The sequence below is a fragment of the Prinia subflava genome, chromosome 13, assembly GCF_021018805.1.
Source record: "Prinia subflava isolate CZ2003 ecotype Zambia chromosome 13, Cam_Psub_1.2, whole genome shotgun sequence".
NCBI classification, from domain to species: Eukaryota; Metazoa; Chordata; class Aves; order Passeriformes; family Cisticolidae; genus Prinia; species Prinia subflava.
The window spans coordinates 20,973,461-20,992,931 of NC_086259.1; the positions used below are offsets into that span (position 1 = coordinate 20,973,461).

At 55.1% G+C, this 19,471-nt stretch overlaps 1 protein-coding gene across 1 annotated transcript in view; it reads left to right on the forward strand.

Moving 5' to 3' along the window:
* Window positions 1-598: 598 nt before the first annotated feature.
* ZFHX3 (zinc finger homeobox 3) overlaps window positions 599-19,471 on the forward strand; it is a 122,223-nt gene continuing 103,350 nt past the window's right edge. The window contains 2 exon segments of the mRNA XM_063410903.1: window positions 599-1,851; window positions 1,952-2,326. The gene's annotated coding sequence lies outside the window, so the exon portion shown is untranslated.

Below are 19,471 nucleotides of genomic sequence, written 5' to 3' on the forward strand. Positions count from 1 at the left end.
TTTTGTTTGCTTTTTCTTTTTTTTAATATGAGTACATTAACAATTATTCCATAAAACCAGACAGACATGTATGAAGCAGGGACTGACAGATTTTTAAGGGCAGCTTTTAAATGCAAACTGATCCCCCTCTGGAGTCAATCCGAGCACCAGGACTCGCACCCAGCCCGCCTGGGTCACTGGGCACCCCAGGGCTGCAGGTACAACACCCACAGAAACCTTTCGAACCCTGAGTCCCAAAACCTGCACTCTCTCCCAAACACACGACACTTCAGCAATGCATCAACAGTACAGACAAATTCCTGATCTCCCGTCCTCTTCCTTCACCCCCATCCCACTTAAAGGGACTTGTCAAAATTCCAAATGTCAACCCCCACGTTAGGAAATAGGGAAAACTCAAGACATTTCATTATAATAGGTACTAACAAACATGCAGTTTATTACCTTGCAGTATAAAATACATGTACATTAAGGTTCTCCCAAATGGAAAAACTGACCGCAACCGCATTCCTTGTTCAGAGCTATGAAACAAACTGGGAAGATAATTATTTGAGTTATTATGAAAATGAAAAAAAAAAAAAAAAAAAAGGTTTAAAAATGCAAAAAAAAAAAAAAAAGGCAAAAAGGGAGCTTCTTTAGATTTTCAAGACATGATTTAATTTAGATGCATTTCTGCTAATAAAAAAAAAAGCCTCTTACAGAAAGATGAAAAAAACATATTCCTGAAGCCTGAATAGAGATTCTTTACTGGTTCACCTCCTCCTAAAATTCAAATCCCACGTTCCCAGCGATCATCTACATTTCTCACTAGGCTGGAATGGGGAGGGACAAGCTCCTGGAAATAAAAATTTTAAATAATAATCGGACATGGACCCGAGCAGAAAGTGAAAAACATTACCGTTAGGCTAGAGAAATATTTATTTAATCAAAGCAGAGGTTCTGGTGGGACTGGAGGAATGTTGCATCCTCTCCTAAAAAAAAAAAAAAAAAAAAGAAAAAAAAAAAAGAAGAAAAAAAGAAAAAAGGGGGAAAAAAGAGGAGGGGGTGGGGGGAAGAAAAGAGAAAGCAAGAAAGAAAAAAGGCAGAGGCACAGCCGCCTCCTGGAGTTCCCCATTGTCCGGGGCTATAGAGAGCCCCAGAATGGCATTAAACTCACAAAAGGCACATTGTGCGGGGGACAAAAAAAGCCCCTTCTTCTACAATAACTTTTAGCTTCTTATTTTTAGAAAATGACAAAGCTGTTGCCAGCGATGGCTGGTGAAACCTGTAGCCCGGCTCCCAGCGCGGCTGGCCGCGGCCGCATTGATCCGCCGGCCCGCTCGGAGCGGCGGCCGCCAAGTTTGAACGGGGCCGGGCCGCGCCGCGGGGATGCTGCGGGGATGCCGCGGGCGGCGGCGGCGGGGCCGGCGCGCAAAGTTGCGCTCGCTGCCGGACGCAACTTTCCCGGCGGCTCCCGGGGAAACTTCGGCGGCGGCGGGGGTCGGCCCGCCCCGGCTCTGCCCCGCGCGGGGCGGCGCGGCCCCGCCCGGGGCGCGGGGGCAGGTGGCCCCGCGGAGGTCCCGCCACCGCGGAGCGGAGCGGAGCCGCCGGCCGGCCCCGCGCCCCCTGCCCCGGCCGGCACGGCGCTGCGCGGGCAGGGCGCGGAGCGGGGCAGCGCGGCGGGGCGCGGAGCGGGGCCGGGCCGGGCCCCCCCGCCGCGGGCTGGGGGCCGGCCGCTTGCCCCAAGTTTCGGTGCGGCGCCGCCGCCGCCGCGCTCCCCCCGCCCGCTCCTGCGCGCTCGCTCCCTCCCCCGCCGCCTGGGCTGAATCTTATTGATCCAGAAGGTGGCTAATTAGCCCTTCCCGTCGTGCCTGGGTAATGAGGCACATGCGCACTGCACTAATCAGCCATTTTTTGCAGGAAACTAATTAGCAGAATAAAGATCCAAAGAGTTTTTTTTCTTCCCAATCATCAGATCTGAGTCCGGGCGCTTCCTGCTCCGGCGACCGCCAGCCCCGCCGCCCGCTCCGCGCCCGCCGCCCGCTCCGCTCCGCGCCCGCCGCTCCGCCCCGACCCGCCGCCGCCGCTGCTGCTGCCGCCGCCCGCGGCCCCCTCTCTCCGGGGGGCTGCAAACTCCCCGACAACGATGCTGCTGCTGGGCAGCGGCGGCGGCGGCGGCGGCTCCCGCTCGGCTCCGGCTGCTGCCCCCGGCTCCCGCTGCTGCTGCCCCGGGCCCCTCCGCGGAGCCCCGCGCTCCTGCCGCCGCAGCCGCCGCAGCCTGCATGGGATCTGTAGCCCCCGCGCCGCCGCCCGGGATTAAAAGCGCCGCCGCCGCCGGAGCAGCGACCGCGTAAGTGGCAACTTTTCTGCCCTGTCCCCCGCTCGGGCTCCTCCTGCTCGGGGCGCCCGGGCTGCTTTGCATGGGGCTGGTCCGGCCCCCCCTCCCGTCCGCTCCCACCCACCGCCCCGGATCCCCCAGCAAACTTTGTGCCGCTCGCCGTCCCGGAGCCCCGCCGCCGCCGCCGGGGACGCGCAGGTGCCGGCGCCGCGGGGGCCGCTCCGCGCCCGCGGACCCCCCCGCCCCGCCCGCCGGCCATGGCCGCGGGGCGCGCAGCGAGCGGCGCCCGCCCGGCCGCTTTGTGCGCGGCGGGGCCCGGCCTCGCGCGGAGCCCGCGCCCCCCGGGACCCCGCCGGGCCGCGACCGCTCCGCGCCGGGGACGCGCCGGAAAACAAAGGGGCGAAGAAAGTGCCGAAAACTGCCCCGGCGGCGGCGGGCCCGGCCCCGCCGAGCCCCGCACCCCGCGGCCCGCACGGCCTGGCCACGCACGGGAACGGCGATTCTCGTTCCCCGCGGGCGGCTCGGTGCGGGAGCGCGGCGGGGGCGGGCGGCACCGCAGGCCGAGCCCGCTCGGGGCCGGGGTTAATGACTCGGGGCTGCATCGCCCGGCGCTTATCGCAGTACGTGAATCGCGGGTCCCTGTCGGTCCCCGCCGGGACCTGCCGCGCTCGGGTTCCCGCTGCCGCACGCACCCTCCGAGGGGAGCGTGTTGTGTGTGTGTGTGTGTGTGCCCTGGCTGTGCACGGCGTGCGTGGGTGCCACGCACACGCGGGATTCGGACTGTGAATTATTTATAATTTGGGTTGCGCTTGTGTCTTTGTCTTTTTTTTTTTTTTTTTTTTCTCTCGCCCCCCCTTTTTTAAAAAACAAACAAACAAACAAAACAAAAATTGGTTCCGAGCAAGGTCTGTTTCTTTCTCCCGCTGTGATTGGGGCTGCTCTCGGTATGTCCTGGACTCTCACGCAGCCGTGTCCCCTCTGCGCCGGCTGTCTGTCTTTCTCCTCTTCTTGCTCCTGTTTAATATGGAGCAATTTTCTGGAGACTCGGTGACTCCCTCCTTAGGGTCACATTGAGTTCGAATACGACTGAAGGTGCAGGAATCCTGCAACGGAGGAAATAAGAGAATAGAGAAAATGGGGTCAAGTTGGCTGCTTAGAGGCCAAAACTCCCATAGCTGCCTTTAAAAATATATGTATAATATTTGGCCTTCCTCGCTGTATTACGGATTGCAGCTTCCCTTTTCAGGTATTTTCCTTACAGCTTAAAGCCCTCGCTTCCTTTTGCCTCCCCCCACACCCTCCCCCTGGTAGGGGAGAAAAGGGGGGGGAGGAGGGAAAATAAAAGGAAAAGAAATGGGGGGGAGAGAGGGGAAAAAATAAAACCCATTGAGTTTAGGCAAATAAGGTTTGGTCTCCGTATCCTATTACAAAGCACTTTGAATATGCAAGACATCACACAAGACCAGTTATTCCAGTTACGACAAACTTAAAAAGAGAAAAAAGCGAGGCATGTTTAGATTGTAATTTGTTAGAGCAAGATCCGTATTTAAAATTCCGTCTTTTAAATATTTTTTTTCTAGCCTTGCATTATATCCAGCCTTTTCTGATGTCTGGGTTGGGTTTTTGTTTTGGGGGTTTGTTTTTTTGGGGTTTTTTGCATTATTATTATTAAAATCTTTCCATCGAGTTTAGGAAGACCGCTGCGAGCAACACATTTTCTGTATTTTTGTTCCTGTATCTCGGAGGAGAGTTGGCAGGGATTCTGTGGTTTGCAGTTACACAATATGTTATCATGTTTTTAATCACTAAATCATTGCAGTGGTTATAGATTTACAGTCTTAGGGTATTACTGAGCGGCGCAGCGCAGCCCGTGTGTGCGGGGACATACGAGAGCATGCCGTTAACATGCTCGTGAACTTTGCTTTTAAATCATTTCCCGGCCGAGCCGCGGCAGAGTGCGGAGCCAGCGTTTTGGCATCACCCCTCCACGCACTTGAGGAAAGTTTGTGCAACCCTCCCGGCAGGGCAGGAGCTCCGATGGGCGTCGAGCGCGCCCCGTCCTGCGGCGCTGGCGGTAAGCGGCGGGTCAGGGGGTGCGAGGGGTGCCCAGTGGGCCGGGGCCGCCACCTGCGCGGCCGGGGGGATCGGGCCGCCCCACCGGCCGCCCTCTGTCCCGTTTCCCCCTTTATTATGTAACAGAGCCCTCGGCAGCATTAAAAATTCAGCATTACAAGCTGATTGTAATGCTCCCTCATTAGGGAGCACTGTCTGGTCCGGCACGGAGCGAAGACGGAGCGTGGCTTTTCGGCTGCCGCAGCAGCGGGAGCCGGGAGGGGGGCGAGGGGCTGTCCCCGGCCCCCGACAGCACGATCACGCTGGGCTCCCCACCACCATGAAGGGCCGGCCCTGCGGCCAGGCCCGGGGCTCGCCGGGCTTCTGCTCTGCCGCCGGTCGAGGGCTTTCCCCTGTGCGGCTGCCTGAGCTGCCTCCTGCCCGGTCCCGCTCCGCAGGCTGCCTTCCACTGGAACAAAAGCAAAGAAAAGGCACATTAGAGGGGAGTGAAATTCTGCATCTGGCCCCAGAAGTTGCTTTGCTGTATTTGTATTTTTTTTCTCCTCCTCTTTTCTTTTTGACGTGGTCATTCTGGGAACAGAGGGCAGCAGGAAGTTGGCTCCAGCTCCTCTCCCGCGTAGCGGTGCCGGCCGCAGCAGCACTGGTCCTTCGCTGCAGGGCCTCTGGACCCTCCCTCCCACCCTGCCGCTGCCTTTTGTTCCCACAGGACCGAGCCAAGGTGCTGCTCGGCAGGCCAAGGCGGTGCGGGCGGCCCCGCGTGCGTGGCACCGTCGCCTGGCCTTGTCGTGGTCGCTGTCACACCGGGGCCCAGCGGAGGCTGCTCTGACAAAAGCGGAGGCGTGTGTCCCTCTTTCATCTCTCCGCATTGACCCCCGCCCCGGCTGCTGTCGGTGTCGTGCCAGAGGCCAGGAGTGGCAGATTTGCCTTGGGCCTGGCCAGTGGTTGAACGGCTTCGGCAGGAATCGCTGAATCCCAAAGTGATGGACGCACAGCTGGCTGCGTCAGCTTCCCTGTTAACACCTCCTTCCGCCTTCCAAAATAACAGTAATAGCAGTAATAATAATAAAAAAATGGTGCATGGAGAAGCAGAAAAAGGGACTAGTGGGCTTTTACATCAACTTTATTCATGCGCTGTGTTTTGTTCTGCGGGGGCTCAATCCCTCGTGGGAGCGTTTCCCTGCCAGTGTTGCTTTCTCGTCTGCGGTGGGAGAGTTTTCGGCAACCATCTTCTGAGGGTGCTGGCGGCGGCGTGCGCCGGCCCTGCCGGGGCCGGAGGGGTGTTTGCGCCGCGGAGATCGATCCCAGAGGGACAGGCTTGGGAGAGGCTGAGCGGGTCACAGCTCCTGCATCCCTTCATCCGAGCGCGGCCAAGGTTTGGCCTTTGTGTGGCTTTGGGGGCCCTGCGCCAGTGGGTGCGTCCGGCTGGCAGGAGAAGTGGGCTGTGAACAAAGCCGGGTCGTGACAGGTCCCTCCAGCCCAGCACGTGCCGGACCCCTGTGCCGCTGGCAGGCTCCTGCAGCTGATGGCCGTGGGGGCTTTGGCCTGGGAGAGGCCCCTGGGGCCACAGCAGGTGCTGGGGGGGTTGTCCCCGCTGTGCTGCTCCCGTTCCCTAAGGGTGGGTCATCCCCCACGCCGTCTGGGAGCCTCGGGGAGGCTGTGCATCCCTGGGAAGAAGCAGGGGGAGACTAGAGAGAGGAGCTCCTCTCTGGGGAGCAGGGCTGGCCTTCTCTGCTGCCTCCCTCCTCGACAGCCAAAATTCTGGCTGGGTGTCCAGCGCATGGCGGCAGCAATGGGGCTGTCGAGGGCTGTCGTGGCAGGAGAGTGGGAATCAAAACATCTGTGCGCAGGCCTGGGCGCCGCAGCCTCTAATGGTTTTGACGGAGCTGTTGTGGTCTGTTGTCTGGAAAATCTGCATTCTGCGCCGTGCCCGAGGGGGCCGCGGCACCGCAGACCGTGGCGGTACCTAAATATAACCGCCTCGCGCCGAGGGGTGAGGTGAGGGCAGCGGGAGCAGGCCGCCCGCTCGCCTTCTGCTTTGTCTCTGATCTGCGATTCAGGCATTTTTGTTTGCTCCCGAGGTTGGGTTTGTGTGTAGGCAGGGATTGGAGAAATAGATAAATTCCAGCTAGTTTAAAAAAAAAGCAAACAACAAAACAGGGTGGATGAGTCGGGTTTCCCTTGTTGCCCGCAGCGGTCCTGCTGCCGGGTTGGGGATCCCACCAGCCCTGGCCACCCCCGAGTTCCTCGTTCCCCTCGGAGGTGCTGCGGGTCTTGCTGAGGTCTGGTGCCGGCAGGAAGCCGGCGCTTCCAGCGCTTCCTTGCTGGCTGTGCCGGACAGACGTGTCCATCTGTCGGTGCGGGAGGTGGGTGCTCGTCGCCACAGCAACGCTGGCGCTGCGCGGGTGCGGGCGCCAGGTGTGTGCTGTGTGCGTGGCAGAGGTGGCTGCGAGCGCGGTCCGAGTTTGTCCCGCACTCAATTATTTTTTGGTTGGGGATGTCAGGAGGGGAGTTCAGCGCAGGCCGCAGCTGGTGGTGGTGCCACCATGTTCCAGGCGCTGCTGAGGTGGAGGGACAGTGGCACGACAGCGGGTGCTGCTGGCAGGCATGGCCACCCGGCTTTGCCCTTGAGTTTGCTGCTGGGAGAGACACTTGGCTGTTGATTGTAATTTCATTATGTCACAAGTGCCAAACATGTCTCTCGCTATGAAAAGGCAAAGAGGACCAGCAGTATTTTTCTTTTTTCCCCTGGAAAACAAACGTTTCATAGTGTTCTGAACTGTGTGGTGCATGTTACTGCTGAACATGAGGATGCTGGCCCTGTGGTAACCAGGCATTCAGGTATTAAATCTGGTGAGGGCTGAGCTGTGCGGGTTCCTGGGCTTGGCAGTAATGCTGCAGCAGACAATGTGCCTGGCAGCTCTGGTATAAGGTTTTTTCCCGTCCTCCACCTGCCCTGGTATCTGGGAAAAGCAGAGCCTGCAGGGCCTGTGACGTGTTAGCTCTCAGTGTTTATTTTCATGGCCCAAGTGTGCCTGCTTAAGCATCGGGTCCCTGCCCAGGTGAGATGGGAGTTACTCCCAAACTCTCAGGTCCCAACAGCAGCGTACCCTGTGTCCTGCCTCGGGTTCACCTCGGCCTTCCAGCCACGCATTCCTGGCTGGTGGCAGCCTGGCTCCAGGGTGGCTGGTTGGCTTCGTTGGGTGGCAGGAGGTTTAACCCTCCTTGCACACTGCCCCAGCTGCCTTGTGCAAACAGACCGACACGTGGTGCAGAACGCAGGTGGAATTGCTGATGGTGACATGGCAATGATGTGCTTGATCCTGCTGGGCCGGGCGCTGGGTTTCCCGAGTGCTCTGACGTCTGGTGGTGGGCTCAGAGGGTTTTGGTCTTGCTGTAATGGAGTGGAGTGAAGGAGGGGGCGGTGAGGAGGGTGCGGAGGCACAGCTGGCTGAGCTGCCATCAGGTGCGGGTTGTTTGGGCTGACGAATGCAGTCAGTGCACGTTGTTTGAGATGATGCAGAATCCGGGGCTTCTTCCCAAAGGTGTGTTTGCTGAGGTACCATGTGGTGAGAAAGCGTGTCAGCAGGCCCGAAGGTTGGTTCAGGAGACTGAGCAGGGGAAGTGCACAGAGCTGCTTGGTGTCTGAGGCACAGGTTTGAGAGCTGCAGAGTCTGCAAACCAGCCTGCTCCTGCCGTGTGAAGGTATTCTGGATTCAGGCTGTGCACAGCAGCCTGTGCATTTCAGCAGTACCTCTGGTGTTGCAGAGGCGGGTGCCCAGCCCCGTGGATACCTCGAGAGCAGAGCAGGGGCTGTGCCGTGCTGGGTGCAGGAGGTTCCTGCGCGGTGGCTGCGGAGGCGACGCTGCCGGGCTGTGGTTCCGGGGTGTGCAGTGTTGGACAGTGCTGGTGCGGGTGCCAGCGCAGGAGCTGCTCTCGGGTGAGCTGCAGCAGTGTGCCGGTGGCCGCTGCAGTGGTGCTGCCGCGTGCTCTTTGCGCCTGTGCGTGTCCCCTGGCCGGGCTGAGGCTGTGCTGTGCCATGTGGGCGAGCAAAGGCCGGGGAGCGGAGGGCAGGCGGCCACCACGTCCCCGCGTCCTTGCGCGGTTCCCACCGCAGCCCCTGACTGTGCCAGACAGAACTGTAGATGTCAGGCTTTGCACAGAAAGGAGAGCGGGGAGGGAGGGCGAGGAGGAGGCACAAGCGCGCAGCAGCAGGGCTGTGAGGTTCAAATTAACCTTCTGCTTTGTTGGTGTCGGAGTGAGGCGCCCCGGCCGCCAGCGCAGTGCAGGCCCACGGTCATTCATGCTCAGCTCCGTGGAGGAGCAGGGCTGCGAGCAGGGCATCCCTCCCCAGTGCTGCTGGGGCAGGGGACAGCGGGTGCCCAGGACAGTGTTGAGCCCACACACTGGAGGCAAAGGCGCCTGGTGGGACTCGGGCTGGCAGGGCTCACCGTGTCCTCAAGGTGTTGCAGTCACAGTCTTCACATCCAGCTTTGAGGAATGGGTGCTCTGGCCTTCCCTCTGGAAGCTGGGTCTGCAGCACCCAGACATGTGCTCCTACACAGCTACTTCAGGTGTCAGAGCCTAAATTTCTCCTCTTTAATTTTCTCCTGTTAATTTTGTCTCTTTTAGTCTTACATACTTCCTTCCCCAGTTCCTTTCTTCTTGCTGTTTTTCATCTTCCATAGAGACAGTTAAAAGCAGCTTAACACCGTGAGCTTGTTTGGAAGTCAAAAGATCCGTTTCAGCTCTGACGCTGACTTTGGGCAAGACACCAAGTGTTTGCCTCAGCTGGAGGATGAAGTGGGATGATGCGTAGTTCAGAGGCACAGACTGTAAGTGGGGGTTAATGGTGAAAAATCATAACACGGTTTAAATCCCCACAGCATTGTTGCATCCCTAAATTTTACATGGGAGTACCTGCTGTGCTGGGGGCAGCTGTGGAGCAGAGGGATTGTCCAGAGCACCTCAGCACCTCCCAGCAGGGCGTCGTGCTGGAGACCTGTGCTCTGGGACTGGAGCAGTGGTTGGTCCTTGTTTTGTAGCACCATCTCATCCCTCCTGGTGTTGTTGCTTTCTGGGGCACAGCACCGGGGTGGAGGACTGCTCGTGTTGGCGAGGGTTTGTAGTCCTGGAGAGTCCCAGTCTGAGTAAAGGCACGTGTGAAGGTGTAGGCAGGTGTATCTGAGCTCCTGTGGGCACGGGCTGGGCCTGCAGCACAGCCGGAGGAGCAGCAGCCTGGTGGAACGTGCTGGCTGGGTTGGTTGTGTTGTGGGTCAAGGAGCCAGGATGGTGGACAAGAAGCACAGCCTGCCCCATGGCAAGCTGGTGCTGGGAGGGCTGGCAGGGAGCTTGTGGCAGTACCTCATGGCTGGCAGAGGGAGAGCAGGCGGTGGGCCGGGCACTGCTGCCAGCCTGTGCCCTGTGCTGGCCATGGAGAGCGTCCTGAGCTGCTGGCGTGGGATGCACAGCTCTGGTGGTCAGCACCACGTGCCCCTCTGCTATTTCAGAACCAGTTACTTGGCAAATAGCAGAACCTGTCTGAGGGAGCTGCCACAGATTTTTTTTTCCCTTGCTAGCTTTATTTTAACCAGCCTCTCCACTGTTTCCTCTTTATTTTGGGCGACGTGGAAGTCCTGGAGGTTTGCATGAGATCCTGGAAGTGGCCCAGGTGGTGGGTCTGGTGCCAGCGCAGCCCTGCGTGAAAAGCTGCCTTCATGGCAGGCTCGCAGCAGTTTCACCTGGAACTGCAGATGTGTGAACAACACAGCCAGGCTCTGCAAGTGCCCAGGGGATTGCTTGGAGCCCGTGCAAGAGGAGGAGGAGGGTTGAGCTCCACTCTGCACAGTGGCTGGGGACAGCCTCACAGAAGGAACAGCAAGACTTCTCTTCTCTTGAAACCTCCCAGCTGTGCCTAGGGCTGCAGACCTGCTTGCCAGAGGCCCCCTGAAAGGTCCTCTGGCTCTTGGCAGTGCACCTGGAGGTGTCCAGCCAGCCACTTCTCTGGCCATGTTCCTCGTTTAAGCATCACTTTGTGTCTCTGGAGTGATGGGATGCTCTCTTGGGACGGGAGGTTTCTTTCCTTGACCCCAGGTAGCCACTGGCTGTGTGGATGTCTGCTTACTTTAGGCAGAGCTGGATGTCAGGATTCTGGCTTTTATCTCCCCCAGCAACCTTTTTTCATAGCCCCTTCTTGCTTCTGGGTACGAAGCCCATGAAGTAACAGTGGTTGGTGATATGCATTTGATGAGATTCCTCAAGAAGCTCTGGCTGTCCTCTGGAGATCTGAAGTTCTCTGCCACTGGAGAAATGAGTGGAGAGGAGTCAGGCACAGGCAGGGGTATTTTACTGGTGGTGCTGCTCAGTGGGTCTTCTGCATTTTAAAACAAAAAAAAAAAAAATAAGGAGAAACCAAGAAAGCTCCAGCTGCTATGGAAGCATAACGTGCCAGGAGGTGGAGGGGAGGAGTATTTTGGTCACAGTTTTCCTCTGTGCAAATATTTGGGATGTTAAAAGCTGTGTCAATGTCTTGTTGAAGGCCTTGCTGGACTGTGGAGCAGAACTGGGTGATTTCTCAACTGCTGCTTGAATTTACGTTTGTTAAGACTCGGCTGTCTCCATTAATGGCATTACCTGGGTGTTGAACAGTTCCAAGTGATGCCCTTGGCCGTGCCTGACCAGCGCAGAGGGGATGGGGACCTGAAGTCAGCCCCATGGTCCAGGTCACTTTGAGGGTTCTGAGCCCCAGAGATGGCTCCTGGCTCCCTGGTGACTGGAAGTAAAAGGACTGAGAGTCCTGGGGTGCAGATCATTTACAAAAGGGGAAGGAAATGGTAAAATAAAGCTTCTTTCGTTAGAAATAGCTACAGTGAGTACTGTGGGAGAAAGGACAGAGGTGTTGTTCTTTAAGGTTCTCATGGTGTCTTGAGTGTGAAAGTTTTTTTGTTTGGTTGGTTTTATATTTTAAAGTTCCTTCTTCCTTGTATGAGCCTCTTGCACAGCAGAGGAAGAGAAACACTTAACAAAAATAGAGCCTGAGTTTGCCTAAAATGAGGTTGCTGTGGCATGTTTAGGACTCGAGACTGTGACTTTGAAGCTGGCTGCATTTCACGCTGCTGATACCCTTTTAACTGTGTTAGGTAAACAGTGCAATTGGGCTGTGAGAAGTGTCTGGTGAAAACTGTGCTTGGCTCCTCATTCTGACTGTTTCAGAGGTTTTCAGAACAAATACCCTCTGCTTACCAGCCCTCTTCCTGCTTAGAAAAGTTTGCATTGATTTATTATTATTTTTTCAAAGGATTTACTTGCACATTAGAATGCCCCGTGGACGTTATTTTCAGTTCAAGGAGGGTTTATTTTAGTTTGGCTTAATTGAATTGGAAACAGTTATGAGCTGTACCAAAGTGACTTGATTTCAACCCAAACCAGGAGCGTCCTGTTCACAGGAGCAGGCTCACGCTGCCGTGCTCACGCGCCTGCGCTGAGTTCCTGCTTCACCTGTGTGTGGGGACTCTTGGCAAGGAAATCACAGTGAGGGCTCAGCGGTGCTGAGGCAGGACCTGGAGAGGCTGCAGGGGTTGGTGTCCCATCTGTGTGTGACACTAAAGCTGCTGCCAAGGCCGGCCTTGCTCTGGATGCTTTTTCCTTTTGCTGACACAGAGCTTTGGGGCAGTGGCACGAGGAAGTGGTTTAGGGAAGGGACCTGAGTTAGAAAAACTGCTAAAGGATGGGAGAAAAAAACTTCCTCAAAATATTTTTATGTTTGGTTGTTTTTTTGCCAGCTTCCCTTTAATTTGAAATAATCCTGCGATACAGGTTGAAATGGCATTGCTGGAGCAGAGGGGAACAGGCAGGCAGGACCAGGGACGATGCCAGAGGAGCGCTCACTGCCGCTGCCCCAGCCAAAAGCTTGGTCCTGGTGTGGGGCTGGGACCTGAGTGTGCCCTTGGTGTAGGGTGCTTGGGAGGAAGACACTGCTTTTAGTCATCTTTATTTCATTACTATTTTGCCCTTCCAGGAGTACAGTATGGTTAGACTTAGAGGATCCCTTTGCAGCCCTTTCACCCAAGGAAACAGCTGTGACTGAGGCTTAGGTTTGGCTGAAGGATGAGCTCCTCCTACCGTGGAAGGACGAGCTGGTCCCCACAGTGTCCCGGCTCCTTCTGAGCATCCTTGTGCTTTTGGGGGCTCTGGCGTGGGGAGCTGGGTTTTTGCTGTGCTGTGGGTGAGCAGCTGGGGCTGCTGGCAGCAGGGCCTGTCCCTGGGCGCTCCGTGTGCTGCTCTGGCACCGCTCCAGGGCTGCCGCGGGCTTCATGCCCCGCTGCATTCCCTGCGAAGCCAGCACCTGGAGCTGGCAGCCTGGATGGCTTCTCTTTGGAGTTTCACCTGCTTAAATAAACAAACAATCTGTTTGCTCCCCTTCCACCCCCTGTTCCTCTGCAGCAGCACTGCCCAGTGTTTTTCTGAAGGATCTGGATCCTCTTCTCAGAGGGGCCCACACCTGCCTCAGGTGGCTCTTTCTCCTCCAAGGTGGCTCCGTCCTCCACTGTCCAGTGCTCTTTGCAGTCCCAAACCAAATATTTGCTGCAGTTTTTGAAACTGATTTTGGTTTTATTTAAGCAATTGGCTAACCTCATGTCCAAAGAGTCTCTTTTGTATCTTTCTTATTTTGCAAAGTTCTGGGATGTAACTGGTGGCGGAAGCTGCACGGCCCCTGGCAGAGGGGAGGGTGGCTGGGCACACGCCGTGCCCTGCCCTGGTGCGGGTTGTGCTGGGTGTGGATGTGCTCCTGGGTCTCAGCTGTGTGTGCAGTGTTCTCTGTGTGCTTGTACGTCAGGTGTGTTTAGACCCTACACTGAAGTCTGTCTGCCCATCCACGTCCAAGCAGTGGGGGCTCTGTTTGGAACATCTTTGTATAGACACCCCTTTTCCTGGTTGTTACAGAGTGATTCCTGTGCAAAACCTCCAGATTCTGATTGTTTCCATAGATTGGTGATTTCTTAATGGTTTATTCTCTATAAAGTCATTAGTAAAGCAAAATATCATACCCCAGAGTGAAAGTGTGATCTTAACTGGCTCCCAGGTGAGGACAAGCAGAGGTGATTTCTTTTGCAAACACACACTCAAAAGCCAGAAGGATGGTTTCTGAATCAGATGCTGCAGGACCTGAGCATGGGATTAGCAGTTAGAGCTGCTGTGATTTCTTCAGTAATGTCTGTGCTGAAACTTTGCATTTAGGAGTGAGAAAGTCTAGTCTGGAGCATTCCTGCTGTGCTCTCTTTGAGCTGAGGTGCAGTTGTGTGTTGTGGTGGGCTCTCCGCTGGCGCTGCCTGCCGGAGCAGCCTTGGCTCCAGTTTGGATGTGTCATGCTGCAGCCGCGTGGCCCCGGCGGCTGCTGCCTGCAGATACGGAGCTGCTGCTTTCCAGCAGGGCTCTCGGGCTGTGCCTTCCCTGTGCAGGGGCTCCGTGTGCCCGTGGCAGGGCCGGCCCTGCTGCTTCCCTCTCTGCCTGAGCTGATGGTCTGTGCTCCGAGCTGCAGTGACCAGGAACTTGCATTTAATAAAGGCCCCGTGGAAGCGTTCTTGGGATCTTGCCAGTGAGAGTTTCCTATTTAAAATTAGAAATCAGATTTTTTTCCTTTCTTTTGTGGTTTGTTTGTTTTTGTTTTGTTGTTGTTGTTGTTTTTTAAGCCTTGACGTGAACTGGTATTTGCTGGAGTTTTCTTTTAATCCTGAGATCCCAGCTCAGGGGACTGGGGGGGAGGAAGACACAAGTAAAGCAAAAGCCCAAACAGTGGGATTGCAGGTTTTGTCTTTTTGTAAGAGCAAGAATAGTAAATTTTGTGTAATACTGAACCCTCGGCAGTAATAAGTGACTCATTAGGCAAATGCAAGGTCTGTAAAGGCAGGGAGCTCTGGGTCCATCAGGGTGCTGGCCAGTGTGCAGGGAGGCTTGCTGCCAAGGACACCTGCAGCCTCTGCCGGGCAAGGGGGAGAAATCTCCAGGGCAAGGAGGCACAATCAGGTGAAATGTGTGATGAAGCCTACTGCTGTAGTGGCTTTTGGAAGGCTGAACTTGTTGAACTGCTGCAGTAGCTGGATTTTGTTCTGCTCAGGTCACTTGTTTCAGGTTTTTGGCACATTCTTTTGCTACATCAGGTGTGGTTTGTTCTTTGTGATGTGGGTCTGTCGGTCCCTGCGCAGCCGCCGTGGTGGGCAGCCTGCTGTTCCCTCATCCCGGGTGCCAGAGTGAGGAGCTTCCATTTCAGCTTTCCTCTGGCAGCTCCTACTTTACTCTTGACTGGGATTGAAGAATTCATCCCATCCCTTTGTTTTGCATGGAAGGAAACCTTTTCCCTGTGGCTGGTGTGGCTGCTGGTTGTAGGAGTGCTGCTGGAGATAAGGGCGCTGCCTGTGTCCCGGGAGCAGCTGGCAGCCTGCCCGCCTGACCCACAGGAGCTGGGCTGGAGCCCTGTGCACTAATGGGCCTGCCTTGCCCTGCCTCGTTTGTCGTGATTTGTGGCTGCATTTGTATGCAAATACTAACAACTTGCTGCTGAGTTAATTAGTGTTTTTTCTCTTTGCTTCCTGGAGCTGAAGCAAAAGGTCTTTATTCTCCCCATTTTGGTGGTCCGAGCTGCTCCGCCGCTCTCCCTCCTGCCTGTGCCGGTCCCTGGGGGGGTTCAGGCCCAGCTGTGTGAATTGGCTGCAGACCCTCGTGGAGCTCAGGGCTGCTGGGGCCTTCAGGTGCTCACTGCAGCTCGATGCTCTGGGTGTCCAGATGAGTGAGTGCTCCCTGGCTCTGGTAGTCGCTTTGTGGAGGAGCGGAACCAAGCCAGCTCCATGTGCCCTGGAGATGCCAAGTGTTTGCTTTCTGTTGTTGGGATTGAGCACCTTAAATGCCGTGGAGTGGATAATTCTCACCAGATAAGAGGCTCCAAGGGTGGCTCTGGTGACCTGGACGTGGCAGCGATGGAGTGGGAATTGCTGGCATTCAACACCAGCTGGGTGTTGGTTTTTTGCTTTGACAGAGAGGAAGGCAGGCATTTCTTCTCCTCCCAAGAATGGTATCTTTGTGTCCTTGTTTGGGCTCAAGGATTTTACTCGTTTTAATCTGTCATTCCATCTGATTTTCTGTGGGCCCCGCAGGTGTTTTGGTCTGCCAGAGCTGCCCAAGCCACAGGTTGGAGGGGTCACCTGCTGTGCTCTGGGGTGGGCAGCCAGGAGACCCTGGGCAGGAGCTGGTCCAGGGGCTGTGGTGGTGCCCGAGCTGTGCCTCCCAGGCAGTTGTGCTTGTCCCACCCTGCCTCTTTCTGCCCTCCAGCCAAGGCTTTTTCACAGTTATTGCATCAGAACTTCTGTTTAGTTTTTAAGCCTTTGTTTTCCCCTGGAAGGCAGGGCTGTGGCTTCTCAGTAGCAGGGGTGACAACCTCCTGCCCGAGGCCAGGGACTGGCAAGTTCCATCTGGAAACCAGAGGCCCTTTGCCCCCGGGCTGGTACTTGTCACCACCTCACTGGTATTTGGAGCCTTGTTGCTCCTTGGTGCGCTGGTGGAGAAGTGAAGCTGAGGTGGATGGTGACCTGTGCAGCCTTGCATGCGGCTGCAGGAGGGGATGTACCCATCCTGCAGAGCTCCCCGTCCTGTCAGGGGACGTTCCCAGGAGTGGCAGCTCACTGGGCAGGAGACATTTCCTGGTCCCGGAGCCCAAATTGCTCAATGTTTTCTAGTCACCTGAGGACTAATGAAAGAGAAGGTGTTTGGAGTATTTTATTTTGGTTTCCTGTTCAACGTCCCACTGAAGTGAAGAAATGCTTCTCATATCCAGTAGAGTTTGTCATCGTTGGATTTTTAGACCTGGGAGATGTGTTTTTTCCCTACTTTGCTTTTCCATTTCACACCCTGCAAGGCAAAGGGATGTGGCCCTGCAGACCTGTCCTGCTGCCATGCTGAATTTTTCTGGGGAAGTACAGAAATGGCAATTTTTCCACAATCCTTCTGAACACATTCTCGATTCTGTAGTGGGCTTTCAGCTCCTTAAAATTGAGACTTTACAGGAAGCCTGGCTGAGCCTGGGGAGGGTGCAGGCAGGAGGGGGTTGAATTTAGGATTCTGCAGAGTGAAATAGGAATTTTTCTGGTTCCATTTGGGCTGGTGGGATTCTGTCTGTTACAGTGACTGTCTCAGTGCAAAGGTCTGAGGTGAGAAGCAGCTTAAAAAGGCTGTGTGGCATGTGAGGAAGCAAGTTAGCTCTTAATCATATCATATTGGCCTCCTTTGCGGCTGATACATCTGCTGTAAAACGCTTAGTGCTGAGTGCCTGATTGGGCGGCCCATGCTAAGTGTTCAAACTCCTGCTGCCTTTTTTCTTCAAACAATATCTTCTGGCTTCCAGATTTCTGATAAATTGATAAGAGGAATTGCGTGAGTCAATAGAGTTGTAGACACTTTGCCAATATAACCCTAGCGCTATTGATCTGCCAGTAAATTAAAGTCTTACTTAGAGGCTGCCGATATTTCTAATCTCCTGCCTCACCAATTACACCCTCCCAGCTACCTGGGAAAGACAGCGACAGGAGACGAGGCTGCCGAGGCTTTTCCTGGCGAGTGGGGCCAGTGCCTGCGTGGGGCAGGGGGTTTGGGGCTGGGGGTGGCACCGGGCGGGGTGGCACCGAGCTGGGTGCGTGTTGGGAATGCTGCAGAAGGGATTTGTCAGGTCAGGGTTGGGCCTCCCACAGCTCTTGGCTGCTGGAGGAGGGGCAGTGAGCCCGTGTCCCCAGCTTTGCCCAGCCAGGGAGCTGCCCCCAGCCCTCTGCCCTCCCTGGCATGGAGAGGTCCATGCCTTGGGGTGCCGATGGCACTGGGATTGTGGTCCTGCGGAAGGGACTCTGGAGAAGGGATGCCTGCTGGAAGACAGGGATGCAGGGAACCCCGCTGCCCCAGGGCTCCTTCCCTGCTGCCTGCCTGGGGCTCTGCCCCTTGCCTGCTGGGCTGGGGCCTTTCAGCTGTCCCAGAGGCCGTGGATCAGAGACCCCCCCCATTCCCCCCATACACCCCCTCCCCTGTGAAGTTTCAGTGGATTCTTGCCAGATAAGCCCCTTTCAAGTCTCATTTACGTTTGAAAATCCATAGCTAGCTTTGGGAAGAAATCTCCAGATAAATGCTGTGTTCTTTCTAATACCCCAGAGCGAAAATCAATGGGAGGGATAATTCCTTCCCTTGTCCTACATGGACTTTCATGTGTTTCTACCTCCAGCAGCACCTTTTAAATAAAGAGAAGCAGCAGCCACCCTCCTCTTTCTACTCGGCCCTTTGGGTCCCAGCCGAGGCCTCCCGAGTTTAGTGGGAGAGAGGTGCTGGGGGGGTTCTGTTGGCCCCAGTTTGGGCTTTTACTGGGAGAAAACCGTGCACCTGTCTGGATTTACAGGGCTGGCAGTGGGGATGTAGGGATGTAGGGCAGTAGGGAATTCACATCCAGAGTGGTCTGTAGCAGGGGCAGAGGACCAAGGTCTTGGAGGTGGTGACAGCAATACCATGGTGAAGGGATGTAAAAAAACATTCCTTTCATTAAATCCAATGAAATGAACATTCTTGTCAAATGAAACTGCTGCCAGATAGAAGATGGGCCTATAGTGTTACAATTTTTTTATCCTAAGCTTGTGCAGAGCACTCTGAGCAGTGATGTCTCTTCTGCCTGGCATCCGGCAGTGCCTGCTATGAGGGAGGTCCACTTTCCAGAAATACCTTGTAGGAATTTGTAGCTGGGACTGGTCTGAGACAGCTCTTCCAGACTGCCCTGGAACATGCTTGTATCTGAAAGCTGCATCCTCTAGCAATGAAGTTCTTTATCTGGCCACTTCCTTACTGGCTGCAGAGCTGCATTTTCCCTGATGTTATGAAGTGATCATATAGACTGTACATTAAAAATTGTAACTATTCCAAGTCTGCTGTTTTGGCAGGGAATGGCTGAGTCTCGTGATCTGTAATGGAGTGGAGATGCTGAGCTGCAGCAGGATATATTTACACTGAAAGCTTTTTCGTGGGGGAAACATCTCAGCGGCCGAACAGCCCGAATGCTGTCTTTAGACTTCTGCTAGCTGGTGGTGCAGTGCTGGCAGCGATGGGCAGCTGTGCAGGTTACCTCCCCTGGTTAGAGGAGCTGAGGGAAATCCTGTGTGAACCAGATCCTCAGAAAAGATGCTGTTAAAAAGTGACTCAGTCCTTACTTTATTGAGATATGTGACTCCTCTTCATGCCTGGTGATGCTGATGCCCAAGGCAAAGGCAGGTTGGAACAAGGCTTTTCTACTGCTTCCAGATAAAGTTTTCAGGATTTTCTTGGGGCTCCGTCCTGGCCACAGCTAGGAGTCCCACAGTCCAAAGCTGGATAAAGGTTTGTGAAACTTTGTGGATGGCAGATAGTTCCTCACTCCTTTTGGCTGGAGAATGTAAGGGATCGGGGATTTGTCTTGTTTTTCCACCCATTTCTGTTGCCCAGGGCTGGAGATGCTCTATGGAGCAGGACATCCCCCAGGGTGACTTGTGTCATCAATACTGCACTGCACTCAACAGGGGACAGCAGCATGGGGTGGAACCCAGTCATTAGCAGCATCTCCATGCCTACCCAGGTTTGCCTTTTGGTTTGGGAGCATGCGAAGCTTTCTCTGGTGGGTCAGTGATGATTTCTCTCCAGCTGTCAGAGACAGAGGTGACCTGGCCACTGGCCCGTGTGTTTCTGCTTTGCACCCTGAAATATTTAGTGTTCTGTATGTGAACTTAATGACTGAGCAGGAATATTAACGGCTTGCAGTCTAAAACCTCTAATTCAAATGTCTCTCGGCTTGCAGGAAGTCTAAGTTTGGGATTTTTGTGCTCTCTGCCAAGGCTGGCATTCGGACAGTGTTCCCTAATTTATTTCCACAAATTGGAGAAGGCTGTAATTTACTATTTTAAGAAGCACATGTTTCAATAGACCTTTAATTAAAAAAAGAAAGTTTGATGCATGTCTGAAACTGTAAGAATCAGTAAACTGGATCAGAACAGTAACATAGCAGTTTGACCTTTGCAAAGTGGACAAATTCTTCCTAATTTT